Source organism: Amblyraja radiata, chromosome 1, assembly GCF_010909765.2.
Source record: "Amblyraja radiata isolate CabotCenter1 chromosome 1, sAmbRad1.1.pri, whole genome shotgun sequence".
Lineage (NCBI taxonomy): Eukaryota > Metazoa > Chordata > Chondrichthyes > Rajiformes > Rajidae > Amblyraja > Amblyraja radiata.
The window spans coordinates 52,775,481-52,797,980 of NC_045956.1; positions in this window are offsets into that span (position 1 = coordinate 52,775,481).

The window sequence follows — 22,500 nt, forward strand, 5'->3', positions numbered from 1 at the left end:
AAGGGTTACCTTAATTCAAAATAACTTTAATTCCTAAATATTCATTAAAACATTAACTTTAAGTAAAATTTTAAAACTACTTTACCTTTCTAATTAAGGTCAAGGATCCAGTTCTAATGAGTCATGTAGTATTGCACATCTCTGGGGAACATGGATAGGTGATGTTTCAGGTTTGACATCCTTTGCATCCTTTTCAATTCTAGCCTTTGTTACTATCTCCACCCAACTGCCATAAGATCATAAGATATAGGAGCATAATTAGGCCATTCAGCCCATCGAGTCTCCTCCGCAATTCGGTCATGGCTGACCGATTTTCCCGTCTCAACCCCACTACTCCTGCCTTCTCCTCGCAACCGCAGACCCTCTTTATAATCAAGAACCTATCAATCTCCACTTTAAAAATGCCAATCAAACTTCCGTCATCTGTATCCACCTATCACTTGCCAGGTTTGTCCCATCCCCACTTCTCTCCCAAGTACCACATTCAGTCTGAAGAAGGGCCCAGACCCGAAATGTCACCCATCCCTTTTCTCCGGAGATGCTGAAAACTACTCCAACATTTTGTGTCAACCTTTGGTACAAACCAGCACATGCAGTTCTATGTTTCTAATGTTACACATGTTGGCTATCTCTAGCATGAAGCTGAGGAGAGCTCCACAACGTGCTGGAGTAACTCAGCAGATCAGGCAGCATCTCTGGAGAACATAGATAGGTGACGTTTTGTGTTGGGGCCCTTCTTTAGACGGATTGTTGGGGGAAGGTGGCAGGAGGGAAAGAAAGCTGGGAGAGCGGAGAGGCAGGAGAAAGTGTGGCAGATAATAGGTGCACACAGGCAAAGAAGAGTTTTGATGGACTGATGGTCCAGCGAGTAAAGCAGAAGGTGTGAGACAGGCAGATTAAAGAATTGCAAATTGTGAATTTGGAGGAAGGAATGTAGAAAGAAGGAAGGGAAAAGGGAGAAACCTAATTGTGAGCTGGAAATTCACTACAGGGGAGAGAAGGGCGGCACAGTGGTGCAGTGGTAAAGTCGCTGCCTTGCAGCATTAGAGACCCGGGTTTGATCCTGACTATAGGTGCTGTCTGTACAGAGTTTGCACGTTCTCCCTGTGACCACATGGGTTTTTTCCAGGTGGTCCGGTTTCCTCCCACATGCCAAAGACGTGCAGGTTTGTAGGTTAATCGGTTTTGGTAAATCGTCCCTCGTGTGTAGGATAGTGCAGAGTGATCACTGGTCGTCACAGACTCCGCGGGTTGAAGGGCCTGTTTCTGCTTTGGATCTCTGTATCTCTAAGGTCTAAAGTCTAAAGTGTGGCAGGTCATAGGTGTGCACAGGCAAGGGTTTTTTTTTGATGGGCAGATGTTTGGAACAAAGGAGAGATTAAAGCAGAAGCTGCGAGAGACTAGTTGAAGAGTGGTTGCAAAATGTGAGGCTACAGGACGGGACATAGGAGGAGAGGGAGGGAGATGATTGAAAACTATTTGTGAGCCGGCAATTCTCCACGAAACTGTTGGCTGAAAGCGGCATAATCTGGCCATTTGTGGGTAAAAAGTCCACCCAGTTGCAAATAAATGGCAATAGAAATGACCAGATGTCAGTGACGCTATTTTGGACAGAAATTGGGAGAATACCACTTCTTCAACACCTATGTCCTGGACCCTATCTTGTTAACTGACAGGACGGGGGCAACTAAGGCTAATATTACATAAACTAAAATATACAGCACCATAACTAAAAAGGACACTTTGGAACAAAAGCATCCTTGTAGCTGAAGCTATTAAATGTAATTTCCTGGTTTTACAATGCTGGAGACTTGATTGTTGTGAGTGAAGATCCGAGGATCTGATGGTGGGATATATATTGCTGTCTAACCAGTCAGTCTCGCCTATGCTAATTTTTAATGATCAGGCAACAAGATGTAGTATACATCTGTTACAACTCACTAATCTCTGCACTTGTCAAGTGTAAATCACCTCTGCTTGCAGTTTTAATCTAAACACGATTACATTTCGCATCAAAACATCATCTTCATTGCTGACTTGATTTGATGCATACATTGGCAGGATCTGACCATCAATGGCTTTGGCTAAAAAATAATAATGTCCATCACAAATCATCCTCAAGAATGTGTCTGCAACTCACTTTCGTGAACAACTGCAGTTCGTCGATGAAGATACTGCCACAATGTTATTGGGTGAAAGATTTAGGGAATTCGACCCAGCAAGGATAAAGGAGTGGCAATATATTTCCATGTCAGGATGGGTTGGGACCTGGTATTGGTATTGGGTTATTACTGTCACACATACCAAGATACAGTAAGAAATCTGTTATCATCATGAGGTCATAAGGTTAAAAAGTGATAGGAGCAGAATTAGGCCGCTCTGCCCATCAAGTCTACTTTGCCATTCAATCATGGCTGATCTACCTCTCCCTTCTAATCCCATTCTCCTGCCTTCTCCCCATAAACCTCTGACACCTGTACTAATCAAGAATCTATCTGTAACTTAAAAAATCCATTGACTTTGCCTCCACAGCCTCTTTGGCAAAGAATTCCACAGATTCACACACTCTGACTATAAAGCAATTCCTCCTCATCGCCTTCCGAAAGGAACGTCCTTGAATTCTGAAGCTATGACCTCTAGTCCTAGACTCTCCCACTAGTGGAATCATCCTCGCTACATCCACTCTATCTGAGCCTTCCACTAGTATGTACATTTCAATGCTCCCCCCTCATTCTTCTAAACTCCAGTAGGTACAGGCCCAGTGCTGTCAAACACTCATCATATGTTAACCCACTCATTCCTGGGATCATTCTTGTAAACCTCCTCTGGACCCTCTTCAGAGCCAGCACATCCTGCCTCAGATACGATGCATGCTATCCAGTCAAATTATACCATACAGTCACGCCATATACAAGTACATCAACCGCACAGTCTCTTGCCCAGAGTAGGAGAATTGAGAACCAGAGGGCATAGGTATAAGGCGAAAGGGAAAAGATTTTATAGGAAATTGAGTGGTGACTTTTTCACACAACGGATGGTGGGTGTATGGAACGAGCTACTGGAGGAGGTAGTTGAGGCAGGGACTAACACAATGTTTGAGAAGCTATTAGACAGGTACATGGAAAGAGTGGGTTTAGAAAAATATGGGACAAACACAGGTAGGTGGAACTAGTGTAGATGAGACATGTTAGTCAGTGTGGGCAAGTTGGCCAAAGGGCCTGTTTCCAAACTCTATGACTCGATGATTCTCCAGGTTCATAAACATTAACTAAATGTAAATTGTAACCAAATTATCTATCTATCTATCTATCTATCTATCTATCTATCTATCTATCTATCTATCTATCTATCTATCTATCTATCTATCTATCTATCTATCTATCTATCTATCTATCTATCTATCTATCTATCTATCTATCTCTAAACCTCTGACCTTGTTATCTTCCGGTTTGGCGGTCTTTCTATTTGCGTAAAAACGGTTTGCTATAGCATTACGATTTTTCGCCAGTTCACTCACCGTTCTCCTATGCTGTGAATGCATCAAGTTTTGTTCCGATCGGTTGAATGCCGTAAAAGTTAGCGAGGTTTAAAAATCCTAAAAACCACGTGTGCGCAGATTGATCTCTTCTCCTGCCAGTCAACGCCGCGCAGATTAGTCTCTTTCCCTGTCACTCCCCGGGACGTTCTGCCCCTTCTTGCGCCATCGCATCTGTACTGGAGCTGACGATGGTGGGCAGAGGTTTCTAACTGGAATTTCGGAGGGACCCGAAGCAGCCCAGCCCAGCCCACCTCCAAGCACTCTAGCCCCGCCCCAAGCAGCAGCCCAGCCCCAAGCAGCAGCCCCGCCCCAAGCAGCAGCCCAGCCCCAAGCAGCAGCCCTCCACAAGCACCCCTCTCCCCCCACAAGCCCCCCTGACCATACACCCCCCTGCCCACACACACAGTCCCCCGCCCACACACACCACCCGCCCACACACACCCACACCCCCGCCCACACACCAACCTGCCCACACACACCTGCCCCCCACACACCCCACCCCCACACACCCCGCCCCTCACACACCCCGCCCCTCACACACCCTGCCACCCACCCTGCCACCCACACACCCCGCCGCTCACACACACTCTGGCCTACACACCGCCGCCCCCACAACCTCCCTCTCCCCCACAACCCTCCTCCCCCCACACCATTCTCTCCCCCCCTCCTACACCTCCCTATCCAAACACACTCCTCCTCCCCTCCCACCCCACAGCCCCGCACCACACCCCCCCCTCCCCCACACCTCCCCTCCTCCCACAACACCCTCTCCCCCCCTCCTACTCCTCCCCGTCCATACACACCCCTCCTCCCCTCCCACCCCACACATGAGGAGGAGGGGGAGGGAGTGCTCGGGGATGAGGGGCAATGATCCTCGCCTGTACAGTTAGTGGCTATGGACGAGTGGTGGAATATTGCGTTGGGGAATGGATTGCGTTGGGGGACCAGGCCTCCCGTGTGACTGGGACCCAACGGGTCACACTTAGTCTAGTACATAACTAAAGCTCTGATCTTGTGCTCTTCCGGTTTGCGTGGTTTTTCTATTTGCGCAAAAATGGTACGCAGTAGTGCTACGAGTGTAACAGGTTTTGTTCCGATCGGTGATATATTGTAAAAGTTCGCTAGGTTCAAAGCTTGTAAAAACCGCGCGTGTGCAGATCTATCTCCTCTCCTGCCAGTCAGTGCCTCGCGGGTTAGTCTCTTCTCCTGTCACTCCCTGGGATGGTCCGCCCCTTCCAGCGCCATCACGTCTTTACTGGAGCTGAGAGAAGCCGGTGGAGGTCTCCAACCGGACACAATTTTCGGAGGGACCGGAAGCGGCGCAGCGATGTTGCCAAATAGAAAGTGATGAATCTGATCCAGGCAGAGGTGAATGTCTCCTCCGAGCTCACCCCCCCCCACCCCCCCCCCCCAACCCCCCCCCCCCCCCCCACACCGATGCGGCAGTAGCTGCTAGTGCTTCCGGAACAATCTGAGACCTGGCTCTGAGGGCGCCGATGGCTGATGCTGCTCCGGGGCACACAAGAAGGGAGAGGAGCGGCAACCTCGAGATCCTGGGGAGGGAGAATGGGGGAGGAGAGGGGGAGGAAGGGAGTTGGGAGGGGAGAGGAGTTATGGAGGGATGGAGGGACGGAGTGACTGAGGAAAGGGGAAAGGGGAAAGGAGAAGTGAGGGAGGGATTGGGGGAGGGTAGGAGGAGAGGGAAAAGAAGAGGGAGGAGGTGAGGAGGGGGAATAGAGAGAGAGGAGGGGAGACTAGAGGAGGGGGGTGGAGGAGGTAAGGAGTGGGGATTAGAGGGAGAGGAGGGTAGTGGGGGAGGTGAGGGAGGATAGTGGGGGGGATAGGGGAGGTGAGGAGTGGGGTGGTGGGAGATAGAGGAATGGGGGGGGTAGGGAGGGGAGAGGTTAGGGAGGGAGGGAGGGAGGGAGGGAGGGAGGGAGGGAGGGAGGGAGGGAGGGAGGGAGGGAGGGAGGGAGGGAGGGAGGGAGGGAGGGAGGGAGGGGGGAAATAGAGGGAGAGAGAGGTGAGGGAAGGATTGGTGAGGGGAGGAGGAGAGGGGAAAGAAGAGGGTGAAGAGGAAGGGGAGAGAGTGCTAGGGATGAGGGGAAATGAGCTGCACCAGTGTAGTTGGGGGCTATGGGTGAGTGGTGGAATGTTGCGTTGGGGGACCAAGCCTCCTGTGTGACTTAGTCTAGTGCTTTTTATAATTCACTGGAATAATTCCAAAGAGCAGTCAGTGGTTTTAAAACAAGGAACAAATGTATTAAAACAGACATTGCAAATCTCAGAAGTTCAAACAAGCTTTATGATAGAAATACTTAGCAGGTCAGGCAACAACCACGGAGAAATAATGGCACAGTTCAATGGCTTCTTCATTAAAGATGGAAATAAAATATGTTTTAAGTTGCAGAGAAGGGAAGGTTGGAGAGAACAATAGTATTGTCTCTGAGAGATACTGAATGAAATCAGGAGTGAACAGTGTTGAAGGCTTGCTTATCGCAACTGATCTGCCTGGAGGAGATGTAAATAGAAGACAGATATAAAGAGGTGACAGAAAAAAATTTCTGGAACAGAGATTCACGAAGCAGTGTACATGAGAAAACGTGAACTAAAACATGGAATGTTGTGTTAATGGTTTAGCTCAGTGTACATTCATTGAGCTCAAACATTGACACTTTTAGAACACTACATGCTGTGCAGGTCAGGCAGCATCTCCAGAGAACGTGGACACGTGACGTTTCGGATCGAGACCCTTCATCAGACTTGTAGGGGCAAACATCTACGGATGCACTATTAAAAGCATATTAGCAGGTTATGTCACAGCTTGGTTTGAGAATAGCTCTGGCAAAGTCTGCAAGAAAGAGTTGTAGATGTAGCCTAGTCCATGACACTGACTAGGCTTCCCACCTCTGAGTTCATCTACACTTCATGCTGCCTTGGAAAAGCAGCCACCATAAACAAAGACAATCCACCCCAGTCATTCAATCTTCTTCCTGCTCCCATTAAGCTTTTGAATGGTCCTTCTATCAGCTAAGGTACTTTTCGATTGGCATCTACCCAGTTGAGAACATTGGACCTTGTCTAAGGAACTGATGCACTAAATGCACGACAACGCTGAAAAGAATCATCTTCACTCTGTATCTTCCCCTTTGCTCTACCCATTATACTTCACTTTGAATTGACTACGTATGGTACGTCTGATCTGTTTAGAAAACGTGCAAAACAAAGCTTTTTACATTTGACAATAATAAAGCTAAACTATTGCAAATCCCAAAGTATTCCCAGTATTCGGTATATATACACATCTGTATACCCATTCAAAGCCTTCTTAAAAATAAAATAACCTTGGTCCAGATGGTTTTGAAAGGAATCCTACCATGACATGCAAGAGATTTCAATCCTCAGTAATCATTTTTTAACTATTTAAACGAATCAAAATAACAATTCTGTATGAACATATTCTTTGAGATTCAGTGGTGTCTCTATCAGTTGGAGGCTAACTTTTCTGCTGCCCCCTAAAGAGCAGAAAATGTTTACCAGAATGTTGCCTGGATTTGAGGGTATTGGCTATCAAGAGATGTTTTTTTCTGGAGCGTCGCAGGTTGAGGAGATACCTACTAGAAGTATATAAAATTACGAGAGGTATAGATAGGGCAAACAGTCAAAAAAGTCCGAAATTCTTTCCCAGGGTGTAAATATAAAAGATATTTACCTCCATGGCATAGTTTAAGGCCGGTGGAGGAAAAATTATGTGGAAAGATGTGTTAAAGATGTGGGAGGCAAGATGTGGGAGGCAGAGAGGTGGTTGCCTGAAACATACTGCCAGAGGTGTTCATAGTCATACAGCACGGAAACATGCCCTTCAGTCCAATTTGTCCATACCGACCAAGATTCCCATCTACACAAATCCCATCTGCCCACATTTGGCCCATATCCCTCTAAACCTTTCCTATCCACGTATCTGTCCAATGTTATTGTACAATGTACAATGTTATTGTATTTGCCTCAATTACATCCTCCGACAGCTCATTCCTATAAAGTTCATGTCATAGAAGCAGAATCAGGCCATTTGGCCCAATGAGTCCACTCTGCCATTCAATCATGGCTGATCCATTTTTTCCTTTCAACCCCATTCTCCTGCCTTCTCCCCGTAAACATTGACACCCTTACTAATCAAGAATGTATCAATCTCCATATTAAAAATACCCAAAGACTTGGCCTCCACATCTGTCTGTGGCAATTAATTCCACAGATTCACCACCCTCTGACTAAAGAAATTCCTCATCATCTTCTTTTGAAAGGTAAGTCCTTTTATGCCCATCACCATGAGAGAAAAATAGCCCCTCAGGTTCTTATTAAATTCTGCCCCGCTCACTTTAAACCTACGTCCTCTGGTTCTTGATTCCCCTGCCTTGAGTAAAAGGTTAATTTCCTAGCAAGTAGCGTGTGGCAGAAGGCCCTGGCTGGCCATGGCCATACCCTGAAACCAGGCCTGGCTCGGCCACTGCAGAACCAGGAGAAGCCGCCGAATCTGGCCCCTGCTCGCCCCCCAAAGACCGGGGAGCGAGCAGGGGCCTGGAACCGGACAGGAGGTGGAGTGTGTCGGTGACGGAGGGTGATGCTGGACAAAGGGCCGGTAAGAAGGAACCGGGGGTTCTTACCGTAAGTGCCTCCCAGGTCGGTTGCCGGAAGCACCCCCGGAGCACGAAGGCAGAAGATGGCCGAGGCAGGAGAGGGTCGAAAGTTCATGGGACGAATGGAGGGGGCTGCTGTAATTGGCCTTTTTGGCCAGCTGCAGTTGCGGCTGTGAACTGTGCCAAACCCTGCCGACTCCTGCATATAGACAGAGTGGGTTGTTTCTATGTACCATGTACTGTATGGCAATAATCTTCTGATCTGTATGCAAAAAAAAGAATTCCACTGTGCCTTGGTACAGGTGATAATAAACAATTGAACCATTGATCTGTACATTCCAGTAGTGCTGCAGGCAGGTGCAATAGTAGCATTTACGTGGCTTAAGAAAGGCACATGGAAATGGAGGGAATGGACGGATGTGGATCACATGCAGAAAGAAGAGTTTAACTTAGCATCATGTTTGGTAAAGAACACTGTAGGCCGAAGGACCCACTCCTGTGCTGTATTGTTCGATGAAGGCAGGTCGGGTGCATTTTGACATTGAGCGCAGACCATGTATTTTCAGTCAGTAAATGAAGCCCAAACATGGAGGCTCCCTGGAGTCCAGATAGTGGTGCGTGATAGGTGTTTAGCAGAGAAAGGTACAACAAAACCCATCAAAGGGGCTACCAGAGGGAGAAAAGATGGTTTGATATAAAAATAACACAGAATGATTTCGAAAGCAAGAAAGGAAAAATAATATTCCCGCATGTTTAGTAAACAGCGTAAATTCATCAGTGCAGCAACAGCTTCCTGAGGCTTACTGCTATGAATGTATGAATATGATTATCTGTTTGTGTTTGTGTTCCTGACCACGTACATGATATTCCTCTGTGCTGTCTAATACAGTAAAGCTCCCTCGGCCAATTTCCACACACTGCCTATTCAGTGCAAAGGCACTTAAACCCTCAGATCATGTAAATACAAGTGCCTTATCTAATAAAGTGAGAGGACAATTATTTACTTACTTTGATCACCTGAAAAATGACTGTTCATGTCACATTGTCAAGTTAAGGAGGCCCTTGTTGGATTCTCTGTACACGAGGTCTGAATGCTGAGTTTAAGCCAGCACAAGGTAATGGTTTCACAGCTGTGACTAATCAACTCGTAGCAACTGCTGGTATTGTCTTCTTATTAAAACCTTCTGAGACTTCAACATCACAGAGGCAAATATTGGCAGTACGCCAATGCGGGATTAGCAGCCCAACATGCGGGATTGTCCTCGATTCTCCCAAGTGTTAAAGGCTAGGGTATTGGAATGGTTACAGCATAGGTGAGGGCCATTCGGCCCTTTGAGTCCATGGTAGTTTTGCTGTGTGCTAACTGGTCAGTGGATAGACAATACATGATTACAATTGAGCCATCCACAGTGTACAGATACATGATACAGGGAACAACGAGAACGACGTGAATAACATTTAATGCAAGATAAAGCCCAGTGACGTCTGATGAAAGATAATACGAGGGTCTCCAATGAGGTAGATGGTAGGTCAGGACTGCTCCCCAAATGTTGGTAGGATTGTTCAGTTAGAAACATAGAAACATAGAAAATAGGTACAGGAGTAGGCCATTCGGCCCTTCGAGCCTGTACCGCCATTCAATATGATCATGGCTGATCATCCAACTCAGTATCCTGTACCTGCCTTCTCTCCATACCCCCTGATAGCATTAGCCACAAGGGCCACATCTAACTCCCTCTTAAATATAGCCAATGAACTGGCCTCAACTGCCTTCTGTGATAGAGAATTCCAGAGATTCACCACTCTATGTGTGAAAAATGTTTTTCTCATCCCGGTCCTAAAAGATTTCCGCCTTATCCTTAAACTGTGACCCCTTATTCTGGACTTCCCCAACATCGGGAACAATCTTCCTGCATCTAGCCTGTCCAACCCCTTACGAATTTTGTAAGTTTCTATAAGATCCCCCCTCAATCTTCTAAATTCTAGCGAGTACAAGCCGAGTCTATCCAGTCTTTCTTCATATGAAAGTCCTGACACCCCAGGAATCAGTCTGGTGAACCTTCTCTGTACTCTCTCTCTATGGCAAGAATGTCTTTCCTCAGAATTGAAGCTGTCCCTATATCTGGAGGTATGCGTTTTCACACCTCTAACTTTTGCCCGATGGGAGAGTGAGTGGCCAGGGTGAGAACAAGATGTAAAACCAGAGGGATGAATGGTGGGGTGGAAGGGAATGTGGGGGGTGCAAATGTAGCTGAGGTTGGAAGATGACATGTTCTTGATGAATGGCAGAGCAAACTCAAAACTGAATGTCTATCTCCTGCTTCTAATAGCGTCATAAAAAATGATATTGATATTTTCTTTGATGAGATTCGTTTACTAGTTATGAAAGTCTAGGAGATTGGAAATAAGGTAATCTGAGACAGGGCAGTCCAATTAGGTAACAAAAACTGTTTGCCATCCAATCTATCAGGGCCCCAAAAACAGAAGGATATTTTTTGGTGTCTGTTAAGGTCATACAGTAGAATTAGACCATTCGGCCCATCAAGTCTACTACGCCATTCAATCATGGCTGATCTATATCTCCCTCCTAACCCCATTCTCCTGCCTTCTCCCCATAACCTCTGATACCTGTACTAATCAAAAATATATCTATCTCTGCCATATCCACAACAACATAACAATATCCACTAACTTGTCCTCCACAGCCTTCTATGGCAAATAATTCCACAGATTCATCACCCTCTGACTAAAGAAATGTCTCCTCATTTTGCAAAAAGAACATCCTTTAATTGTGAGGCTATGACCTCTAGTCCTAGACTCTCCCACTAGTGGAAACATCCTCTCTACATCCACTCTGTACAAGCCTTTCACTATTCTGTATGTTTTAAAGAGTTCCCCCCACTTTCTTCTAAACTCCAGCGAGTACTGGCCCAGTGCTGACAAGCCAACACATCCTTCCTCAGATATGGTGCCCAAAATTGCTCACAATATTCCAAATGCAGCCTTACCAGTGCCTTATAGGGCCTCAGCATTATATCCCTGTTTTTGTATACATGCCCTGTTCAAATAAATGCTTGCATTGAGTTTGCTTTCTTTACTACCGATTTGACTTACATAGAAACATAGAACATAGAAAATAGGTGCAGGAGGCTATTTGGCCCTTCGAGCCAGCACCGTCATTCATTGTGATCATGGCTGATCATCTCCAATCAATAATCCGTGCCTGCCTTCTCCCCATATCCCTTGATTCCACTAGCCCCTAGAGCTCTACCTAACTCTCTCTTAAATCCATCCAGTGATTTGGCCTCCACTGCCCTCTGTGGCAAGGAATTCCACAAATTCACAACTCTCTGGGTGAAAACGTCGCACATTATCTTTTTGGGAATCTTGCACCAGCACTCCCAAGTCCCATTGCACCTCCGATTTCTGGATTCCCTCGCCATTCAGAAAATAGCCTTTATTCCTACATGCATAAGTAATAGGGGCAGAAGTAGGCCATTCAGTCCATCGAGTGCACTCTGCCATTCGTTCTAGGCTGATCTATCTTTCCCTCTCAACTCCATTCTCCTGCCTTCTCCCCATAACCTTTGACACCTTTACTATTCAAGAATCTTTTTCCCTCTTCTCCCATCAGGCAGGAGGTACAGAAGTTTGAAAGTTATCAGGCAACTGAGCTGTCCTCTCATCAGCAAGAGCGCAGTCCTGACTTCCCACCAACTCATTGGAGATGTTTGAACTCTCTCTAATCAGAATTTATCGAATTTTATGTTGCACTAAATGTTGAGCTCTTTATCCTTTATCTGTACACTGAGGACAGCTTGATTGTATTCACATCGAGTCTTTTCTTTGACTGGATAGCAGACAAATAAAAACTTTTTCCCAGACCTCGGTACACGTGACAATAATAAACTAAACTAAACTAAAGTAAACTAAACTAAGCCATCTCAACCTGACCCTATCTTAACTAAAAAGGCAATACGGGAAGAAAAGATGAAATGCGAAGGTAAGCTAGCTAACAACATGAAAGAGGACAGCAAGAGTTTCTTCAGTTATATAAAGAGTGAGAAAGAGGCAAGAATGGAAGTTGAACTGCTGGAGAATGATGCTGGAGAAGTGATAATGGGGAATAAAGAAATGGCATAGGAGTTGAATATCTTTTTTGCATTAGTCTTCACAGTGGAAAACACCAACAACGTGCCTGATATTCAAGAGATTTGTGGCTGGAAGTTAGTGGAGTGGCTATTACCAGGGAGAAGCTGCTTGGGAAGCTGAAAGGGCTGAAGGTGGGTGTCACCTGGGCCAGATGGTTCACCCTAGGGTTCTGAAACAAAGGACAAAGGACAAAGGACAAAGGACAAAGGACAAAGGACAAAGGACAAAGGACAAAGGACAAAGGACATTTATTGTCATGTACACCAAATGGTGTAGTGAAATTTGTCTTGCCATGCAGCACACATATAAAGATTAAACATAACATTAAAGAGATTTATCAATAAACATAAAAACATCCCCCCACAATGGTTCCCACTGTGAGGGAAGGCACAATGTCCAGTCCCCATCCCCAGTTCACCCATAGTCGGGCCTATTGAGGCCTCCGCAGTTGCCTCTACGGAGGCCCGATGCTCCAGGCCGTTCTCGCCGGGTGATGTAGCTCCGGCGTCGGGAGAATCCTCACAGCGGCTTGGGACACCTGGAACAGCCGCTTCCGTACAACAAGGCCGCGCCAGATGGAGCTCCACAACTGGCGATCTCGGCGAGAGATCCCAGGCTCCGCGATGTTTAAGTTCAGCACCGCCGCCCGCAGCTGGCCGTTCCGCAGTCCCGCAGCTCCGCGATGTTTTTCTCGGCGGTCTTCAGCACACCGGAGCTCCAGCGCGGCGACCCGGGCAAGGCATCGCCCGCTCCGCTCCGCGATAGCGTTCCAGCGCTGTGCCGCCGCCGAAGCGAGGTACTGGGCGGTCCCCGACAGGAAACGCCGCTCCAGGCCTGCTGTTAGGCCGCGAGGATGGGTCGAAACTGCAGCCCGCAGAAAATCTGCCTCTCCGACCAGGTAGGAGACCCGAGAAAGCAGTTTCCCCCTTCCCCCCCCCCCCCCCCCCCTCCACCCCCCACATAAAAAGGCTAGAACTCCTAAAAACAAAACACTCATCTAACTAAAAATAAGAAAAAGATGAAAAACAGACAGCTGCAGGCTGGGCAGCCATACCAAACAGGACGGCGCCCCTGCTCACAAGAGGAGGCTTTAGAGATTGTGGAGATAATGACAGTGATATTTCAGGAATCATTAGAGATAGGAGAGGTCACAGATGATTGGAAAATTGCCAATATTACCCTGCTGCACAAGAAGGGAACAAAGCAGAATATCTCTCCCTCAGCCCTCGGGCTCCTCCTCCCCGTTTTTTCTTTCTTCTCCCTCCCCCCCCCCCCCCCCCCCCCCCCCCCCCCCACAACCCCCCATAAATCTGAAGAAGGGTTTCGGCCCGAAACTTTGCCTATTTCCTTCGCTCCATAGATGCTGCTGCACCCTCTGAGTTTCTCCAGCATTTTTGTGTACCTTTGATTTTCCAGCATATGCAGTTCCTTCTTAAACACTTTGTCTACTCCACTGCAAAATCTCCTCAAGGTATGCCTACTTTGAAGAAGTTCTCCTCCTCCCTCCGGAGACAGTTTCACAACCTCTTCTCTAACTGCCCCCCCTCTGTGATCCCCCCTTCCCTCCAACTCTAATTCTCCCAATTTTGTTAGCCCTTACTGTCTCCTCCCCTTCCTATCTCTCCCTTAGCCCTTGCGCTCCTCCTCTTGGTTCTTGGTTCTTGGTTTCTTGGTCCTCCAAAATATTCCAACTGGAATTTAAACTGGAGGTGGTGAAGGGAGGGATTAAGCCAGAAAGGGTTATTGGGAAGAAAGTGCTACTTTAAATTTAGTTGCATCTGGTTGGGTAACTATAGTTGGGTGGAGATTATTCCATGCTTTAATTGTGCGGGGGAAGAACGAATTGCTGTACACATCTGTCTTTGTAGCTGGGATCACAAATTGGATCGAATGCCCTCGTCTGCTCCTAATTGGTTTGGGGTTGGTGTACGTCTTGTGATCTATGTCTAGCTGACCATTTAACATTTTGTAAAAACAGGTCAAACGGTGAGCTCACGTCTGTCTTGGAGAGGGTTCCACCCCAGAGAATTCAGAAGTTTGGTGACACTCACTTCTCTCTCATAGGTGTTAGTAACAAATTGAGCCTCCTTTTTCCTTTTTCCTTTCTTCTCCCCCCCCCCCCCCCACCCCCCATGTCTGAAGAAGGGTTTCGGCCCGAAACATTGCCTATTTCCTTCGCTCCATAGATGCTGCTGCACCCGCTGAGTTTCGTCAGCATTTTTGTGTACCAGTGCGAACTATAGGCTGGTTAGTCTGACCGGTGGTTGGTAAGATTTTAGAGTGCATTATAAAGTATGAGGTTACGGAGTACTTAAAAGTTCATCATAAAATAGCCCAAAGTCAGCATGGCTTTGTGAAGGGATGGTCTTGCTTGACAAATTTGCCAGGGTGAGATTGGCCGTGGTAATGCTAGTGGCTTTGCTGAGGCAGCGGGAGGCGTAGATGGAGTCCACGAGAGCACCAACAACTGGATCTCCATCCTGAAATCGTTGAAACACAAGACTGAATTTCAAGAAGATATTACTGCTGTGTGGACTATTCAGTGCGTAAAAAGAATGTTCATTTCTCCCTGTTGCTCTGAATCTATCAGCAGATAATATCAACACATCTGCACTTTGGCATCATCTGTACTTTATTCATGTGAGATTATAATCCATTTTCCAGATGATATGTTTGTTCTTGGAAAGTACTGGAGGCAACATGGACATTTATAGAAATTTTGAATCATAAAATCCACTGACAATCACTACAATCCACATGCATATCAGGCAGCATTATAATAAAGTTTAGTCAATGGTGTGTGAACTCACGCTTTTCATTTAATTTTGTTAAAAGCACAATTGTTTTTATACAGCACTTTGAATCTAAATTTCTTCATATAATTGAAGTACCTTTGAATTGCAGTTTTTGCAGTCACATAAAGTACTTTTCAGAGAGTCATACACCATTTAAACAGGCTATTCAGCCCAACTTGCCCGCACCAACCAATATGCCATATCTACACGGGTCCCACTTGCATGCGTTTAGCCTATATCCCTCCAAACCTATCCTATCGATGTCACTGTCTAATTGTTTCTTAATGTTACAATTGTCCCTGCTTCGACTACCTTCTCTGGCAGCTCATTCTATACACCTACCACCCTTTGTGTGAAAAAGTTACCCCCAGATTCCGATTAAATCTTTCCTGCTTCACCTTAAACCTATGTCCTCTGGTTCTCAATTCCTCTACTCTGGGCAAGAGACTCTGTGCGTTTACCTGATTTATTCCTGTCATGATTTTATACATCTCTATAAGATTACCCCTCATCTTCCTGCGCTCCAATGAATAGAGTCTCTGCCTGCTAAAATTGTCTCTTTTTCACGGACCCTCGAGTCCTAGCAACATCCTCGTAAATCATCTCTGTACCCATTTCAACTTGTTCACTTCCTGTAACATGATGCTCAGAACTGAACACGATACTCTAAATGCGGCTTATATAACTTATATTACTACAACTTGACCTCGCAACTTCTATACTCAATACTCTGACTGATGAAGGCCATATGCACAACAAGCTTCCAGAACCAGTGACAATGACACCATGGTATTGGTAGAGATAAACTGGCAGCAAACTCCCTTGCTCTTCGTCAAATGGTTCTTTGGGGTACATATAAACAAGGTATTGCTCTGTCTTGAAAAGTGGTACCCAAAAGCGTAGCACGCACATGGGACTGTGCTGATATTATGCTCCAATACATAGTGTGGGACTTGAACCTATATCTTTATAGAAGGCAGCTTCACCTATTCCTTTTCTCCAGAGATGCTGCCTGACCCGCTGAGTTACTCCAGCTTTTTGTGTCTCTCCCCACTTTAGTTTAGTTTGGTTTAATTTACTTTACTGTTTGTTGTCATAGGTGGAAAGACTATGCATGGTTACAATCCACAGTGCCGTCCATGGTGTACAGATACAGGATAAATGGAATACTTTAAGAATTGTCCCGCTGACTGACTTCTCCATATCACAGTGTTGACGGTGTGGAACTTGCCATATTTTTTTTAATTGTCCGCACAGTAACCTTTACTTTCATAAAATAAAAGGCACAAAGTGCTGGAGTAACTCAGCCATTCAGTCAACATCCCTGGAGAACATGGAAAGGTCCCGATCCAAAACATCACCTATCCATGTTCTCCAGGGATGTTGAATGGCTGAGTTACTCCAGCACTTTGTGTCTTTTTGTTGTTGTAAATAGCATTTACAGTTCCTTGTTTATATTTCTCTTCTTGCTTCAAAAAACTTAATGAAAACTGTGAGACATGATCTCTCATGTACAGTCATGCTGACTATCCCCAATCAACCCGTGAAAATGACTGAGTATTGTCCATTACTCTTGAGAAAGAAGAATTCTGGTATACAGTGGATAAGAGCTACCCAATCCCCATATGAAACATAACTCCTTCCAAAATATAAGTACGTTGTTGTTAATATTTATTTCTGAATAAACAGTAATAACATCTGAACACTGTGGATGACTTGATTGTAATCATGCATTGACTTTCCACTGACTGGTTGGCACATAACAAAAGCTTTTCACAGAATCTTGGTATACATGACAACAAACTAAACTAAACTAAACTAATACATTCCTAATACTGAAAATAGAAACATGAGTTATTGTACACTGTGAACCTAAGGAAATGTATTTGTTTAATGAAGCTTTTGTGTTGGTGTAGGACTATTAATTGGTTACCAATAGCAACTGTCTATGAAATGGCAGCAAGTCCAACACCTTGCATTTACCAATTTTAATTGCTCCACCAGTAGCAGACCTGCCTTCAGGTGGTAGGAGTTTAAACATTGAATTTCCCTCCTTAAATAACCCTGCCTCTCCTTTAAAACACTGCTTAAAGTCTTTAACAAAGCTTCACATCTGTTGGCTCACTGTCACAGCTTGTTGTGCTGCTGATATGGAAGTTATATAGAAGAACACGTAATTAAAACATTTATCATAGCACAGCTATTTTATGTAATCAGACATCAGCTTATTTTACTTAGCCTCACATGATTGTTAGCCATTTAGCAGCACTTAATTAAATCATTTATCTAGTAAACAAGACACTAAACAAGTTACTTATTTCTACTTTTGCATCTTTGTATTCTTAATAAATACATTTGTATCTTTGTACTCAACTTATAAACTAATATGTAACATTATAATATGGTGTGTGTAACCTTGGCTGTAGCTAAGTAGACATAGATAGCTGGGAGATTAGAGTAACAGTTGGAATTTAAGGGTGGCGGAAGAGGAAGAGATATGAGGGGAAATGTAAAGTTTAATAAGACTGAACCAAGGTCGGAAGTTAATGGTGGCGAGACAGAGAATATTAGAATCAAAGATAGATTGATGCTAAAGGAGTGCAGCATACAAGATAAAATAGAAAAGATATGGCTGGAAAACTAATAAAAAGCAGCCTTTTTCTGAAATCGGAGAGCAATTAGAGAATGGACAGGTGGTGTCATCTCTGAATGTTCCAGCTGATGTTTGCAAATAAAGGCTTTCGTCTTCTTGAAGAATACTCCATGTCTGTGTCATCTTATCCAGCCATGAGTCTCTAAACCACGACACTGACAATCCATTGCAATCTTTGCTGTCACATTAAAGGTGCTACTAATATGTGTTGCTGTCCTTTTTGTGCTGATTACTTGCAAAGCAAAACAAATATGTCAACTAACTGTTTTCTTTCCAGATTCCATGTTTGAATTAATGCTCTTCAATTACTGCTCCTGCACTATATTATCATTTGACTGAAGTATATTGCCAACGACAAGATTTCTGAATACTTATTTGACACATGTACGCTCTGATCATACACTGGCAATAAAACAATGGTGAGAACTCTTCAGAACTTTAAATCAGAGTTTGAATCATGCTTGAGAGAATGCATTGCACGATTTAATTTGCTTTCTGATTTACTATAAGTGAAGGATTGGTGGGTCCATTGTTGCAGCCTAGCACTGCTGCCTGTCAGGAGAACCTTGTCTACTCTTACCTGCCCACACCTGTGAACCTCTGGCTCTGCCACTTTGACACACTGTTGGGTCCAAATGGCTCACTTTCACCATGCACCCATTCCCCATCAGGATGGTCTGAGGGCACTCTTTCTTCCCTGTGCTGAGGCTCACCATCCATCCATTTTTATCCCTCTTTTGCTGTCTTTACGGGGCAACACAGCAGCGCAGTGATCGAGTAGCTGCCTTACAACGGCAGAAACCCGGGTTTGATCCTGACTACGGGTGCTGACTGTGCAGAGTCTGTACGTTCTCCCTATGACCACGTGAGTTTTTACCGGGTGCTCCGGTTTCCTCCTACACTCCAAAGACATATAGGTTTGTAGATTAATTGGCTTTGGTAAAATGGTAAATTGTCCCTAGTGTGTAGGATAGTGCTAGTGTGCAGGGTGATCGCTGGTTAGCATCGGACTTGGTGGGTCGAAGGGTCTGTTTCCACACTGAGTGCTTGGCCCGTGCAATACCATTTGTGGCCGCTCAGGGAATTTCAACTGAGCGCTCATAATTTTGTCTGGATTATAGATTTGGCGAACCCAGTTGCTTGAATATCAGTGTTCAATCTGAATTAACTCTTTCTCCTCTCATCTGAAACCTATGTCTTTTGGTTTTTGATTCCCCTACTTTGGATAATAGACTCTATGCCCTTCATGATGTTTTACACTTCTATAAGATCAGCCCTCTGCCTCCGACACTCTAAGAAATTAAGGAACAAAATCTTTCCATGTTCCTCAGAGACCTCTTAGAAATATTTAAAATTAAGAGTTGCACAGATAGGGTAGATAGTCAGAACCTTTCTCTCCAGGGTAGGATTGTCAAAGACTAGAGGGCATAGCTTTAAGGTGAGGGGGACAACGTTTAAAGGAGATGTGTGGGACGTTGTTTTTCTCTCCCAAGGGTGTGGTATATGCCTGGAATGAGCTGCTGGGATTGGTCACAGGGGCAGATGATAGATGCATTTGAGGCTTTTATGTAAGCACCCAGATATACTGAAAATGGAAGAGTATGGATCATGTGTAGGCAGATAAGATTAGATTCTTGGCATTATATTTGGCACTGATCTTGTGAACTATAGGGCCTGTTTCTTTGCGGCACTTTTCTATGTTCTATCTACTTTGCCCTATTTAATTTCTCCCACTGCCAATCCTCCTGCCAAGCTCTGCTTTTCTTTGTCTTATTTTGTGCAAATCGACTAATCCCACAGCACAGCTACTTTGCTTTAAAAGGCTGGCTTTACTCGAGAGCTCAGATTCCTGGTTTTCATGCAATTTAATCAGCATTTCCAACATGATATCTAATGTAGAGACAAAGGCTGACCACCTGCCTATATCAATCACTGCAGACAAAGAGGAAGCCCTTATTAGAGAGGAATTTTCATATCAGTATTCAGTTGTGGATCATGTGTTGGGTTTTCAGTAACTACCTAGCTCGTGGGGCTTTTTAGTCTTTGCACTATCTATCTTCTATCTATATATTAAAACTCTGTGTGTGTGTGTGTGTGTGTGTGTGTGTGTGTGTGTGTGTGTGTGTGTGTGTGTGTGTGTGCGTGTGTGATTTTTCTTGTTTAACGTGGTGTCTACTGAGTACTATGTTTACATGCTGTTGCAAGTAAGAATTTCAGTGTTCCATTTCAGGACATATGATAATAAAACATTCTTTGCTCTCTTGAATCATGACAAACATGACTCCTGCAATACAAATCCCTAATTTTAACCAACGGAACAAGTTACGTTTTTAATGTGTAGGGGCATTTTTAATTTGTGTTTTACTTTATCATTGATAATTCATGTTCACGTCATAGGAGCAGAATTAGGCCATTCAGCATATCGAGACGACTTTACCATTCAATCGTGGCTGATCTATCTATCTTTCCATCTCTTCCCCCCCATTCTCCTGACTTCTGCCTGAAACCTTTAACACCCTTACTAATCAAAACCTGTCAATCTCTGCTTTAAAAATACCTAGTAACTTGGCTTCCACAGCTGTCTGTGTCAATGATTTCCATAATTCACCATCCCCTGATTAAAGAAATTCCTCATCTCTTTTCTTTTTTTTTTTTTTATTAGAAGTAGACATATTATAAAGTATAGTTGCATATTAAAGTAAAAAAACTTTTCATATACATCAGTCATACATTATTAAAATTTTCAATTGTCGATTACTTCTACTTCTAGTGGGTTTTTTTTTATATAGAAAACGAGAGAAAGAGAGAGAAAAGTTACAAATATCAAAAAAACAAAAAAGGTGGAATGGATTACTTATAATACGTCATTGGAGATAGGTTCGTAGATTATAAAGTATGACTTTTCATCTAATCCTGAGTTCAAGTTTCAGTTGGGTTTTCGTGCCGGGCCAATCTATCCCGTCGTCAGATAATTAATGAATGGAGCCCATATTTTATCAAAAAGTTCTTGTTTGTCCATTAAGACAAGTCTAATTCTTTCTAGATATAGGGTCTCTGACATTTCCACAATCCACATTTTAATTGTGGGGGTCGTAGGGCCTTTCCAAAATGTTAATATTAATTATACTGTAGTCGAGGAAATTTCTTTGGCTTGTTGTGAGTGTTAAACTTTGCTCTGATATTCCAAGTATTATTAATTTTGAGTTTGGATCCAGTTTTGTATTAATAACTTCTGAAATTATTTCAAAAATATCAGTCCAGAAATGTTTAATTTTTATACAATTTGCAAACGTATGTGTTAAATTAGCATCTAGATGTAGACATTTATTACAAATAGGAGAGATTTGTGGGAAGATTCTATTTAGTTTTATTTTAGAGTAGTGTATCTATGTAAGACTTTAAATTGTATTAAAGCATGTCTGGCATTTAACGAACATTGATGTATATGTTGTAAACTTTCGTCCCACAAATCTTTCGTTATAGGATGGCCTAATTCATTTTCCCATGTGTGTCTATATGGTTCCGTCGGTGGTACCTCGTTGTTTAGGAAGCTGGTATAAATATAAGCTATTAATTTTTCAGTGTTAGGATGCTTGTTCAAACATTCATCAAGGATTTCTGGTTCCCTAGTCCTGTAGACCTGTGTGTTAGATTTAACATAATCTCTAATTTGTAGATATCTGAAGAAATTATTTGAATGCAGTCCATGATTCTGTTGTAACTCCTGAAATGAAAGAAAAGTGCCTTTCCCATAAAGATGTCCAATCTTTTTAATTCCATAATTTTTCCATTGTGTGAAACCCTTATCCAAAAAGGATGGTTTGAATAAGGGATTATTTACAATGGGAAGGCATAGTGGTATATTATTCAATTTTAAAACTTTTTTAAATTGTTTCCAAATTCATATTCCACTATGTATTATGGGGTTCTCCTTATAGGTTTTTTTGTGCAGTTTTGTGGGAGCAAATATGATCGGTCCAATTTCAAAAGGTAAACAGTCTTCCTTTTCCATCCTTAACCAATCTGGTTGTTGATCCAGTTCTTCCAGCCAGAAATTCATGTTTTTAATATGGACTGCCCAAAAATAAAACAAGAAATTTGGCAAAGCCAAACCTCCATTTATCTTTGACTTACATAAATGTTTTTTACTTATTCTATGATTCTTATAATCCCAGATAAAACTTGTAACAATGGAGTCGACTTTTTTGATAAAATTTTTTGGGATATATATCGGGATTAATTGAAATAGGTACAGTAGTTGCGGTAAGAAGATCATTTTTATAGCATTAATTCTACCAAGCATTGAAATGGGAAGTGTTTTCCAGTATTGAATATTCTTGTGTAGTTTATTCAGTAAGGGTGGAAAATTTAGTTTAAATAAAGAGGTATATGTCTTAGTTACATAGATTCCTAAGTATTTAAATTTACCTTTAACTATTTTAAAAGGGGATTGTTGTAATGTATGTAGATTGAGTTTTGTTATTGGCATGATTTCACTTTTATTCCAATTAATTCTATATCATGAGAACTGACCAAATTGAGTTATTAAATTTAATAGATTTGGAATACTAGTTTCTAACTTTGTAATATATATTAGTACATCATCTGCATATAAGGAAATTTTATTCCTTGTTTCTCTAGTGTTATATCCGTATATTCCTGTATGGGTTCTAACGCTTTCTGCTAAGGGTTCGATTGCAAGAGCAAATAATAGTGGGGATGGTGAAC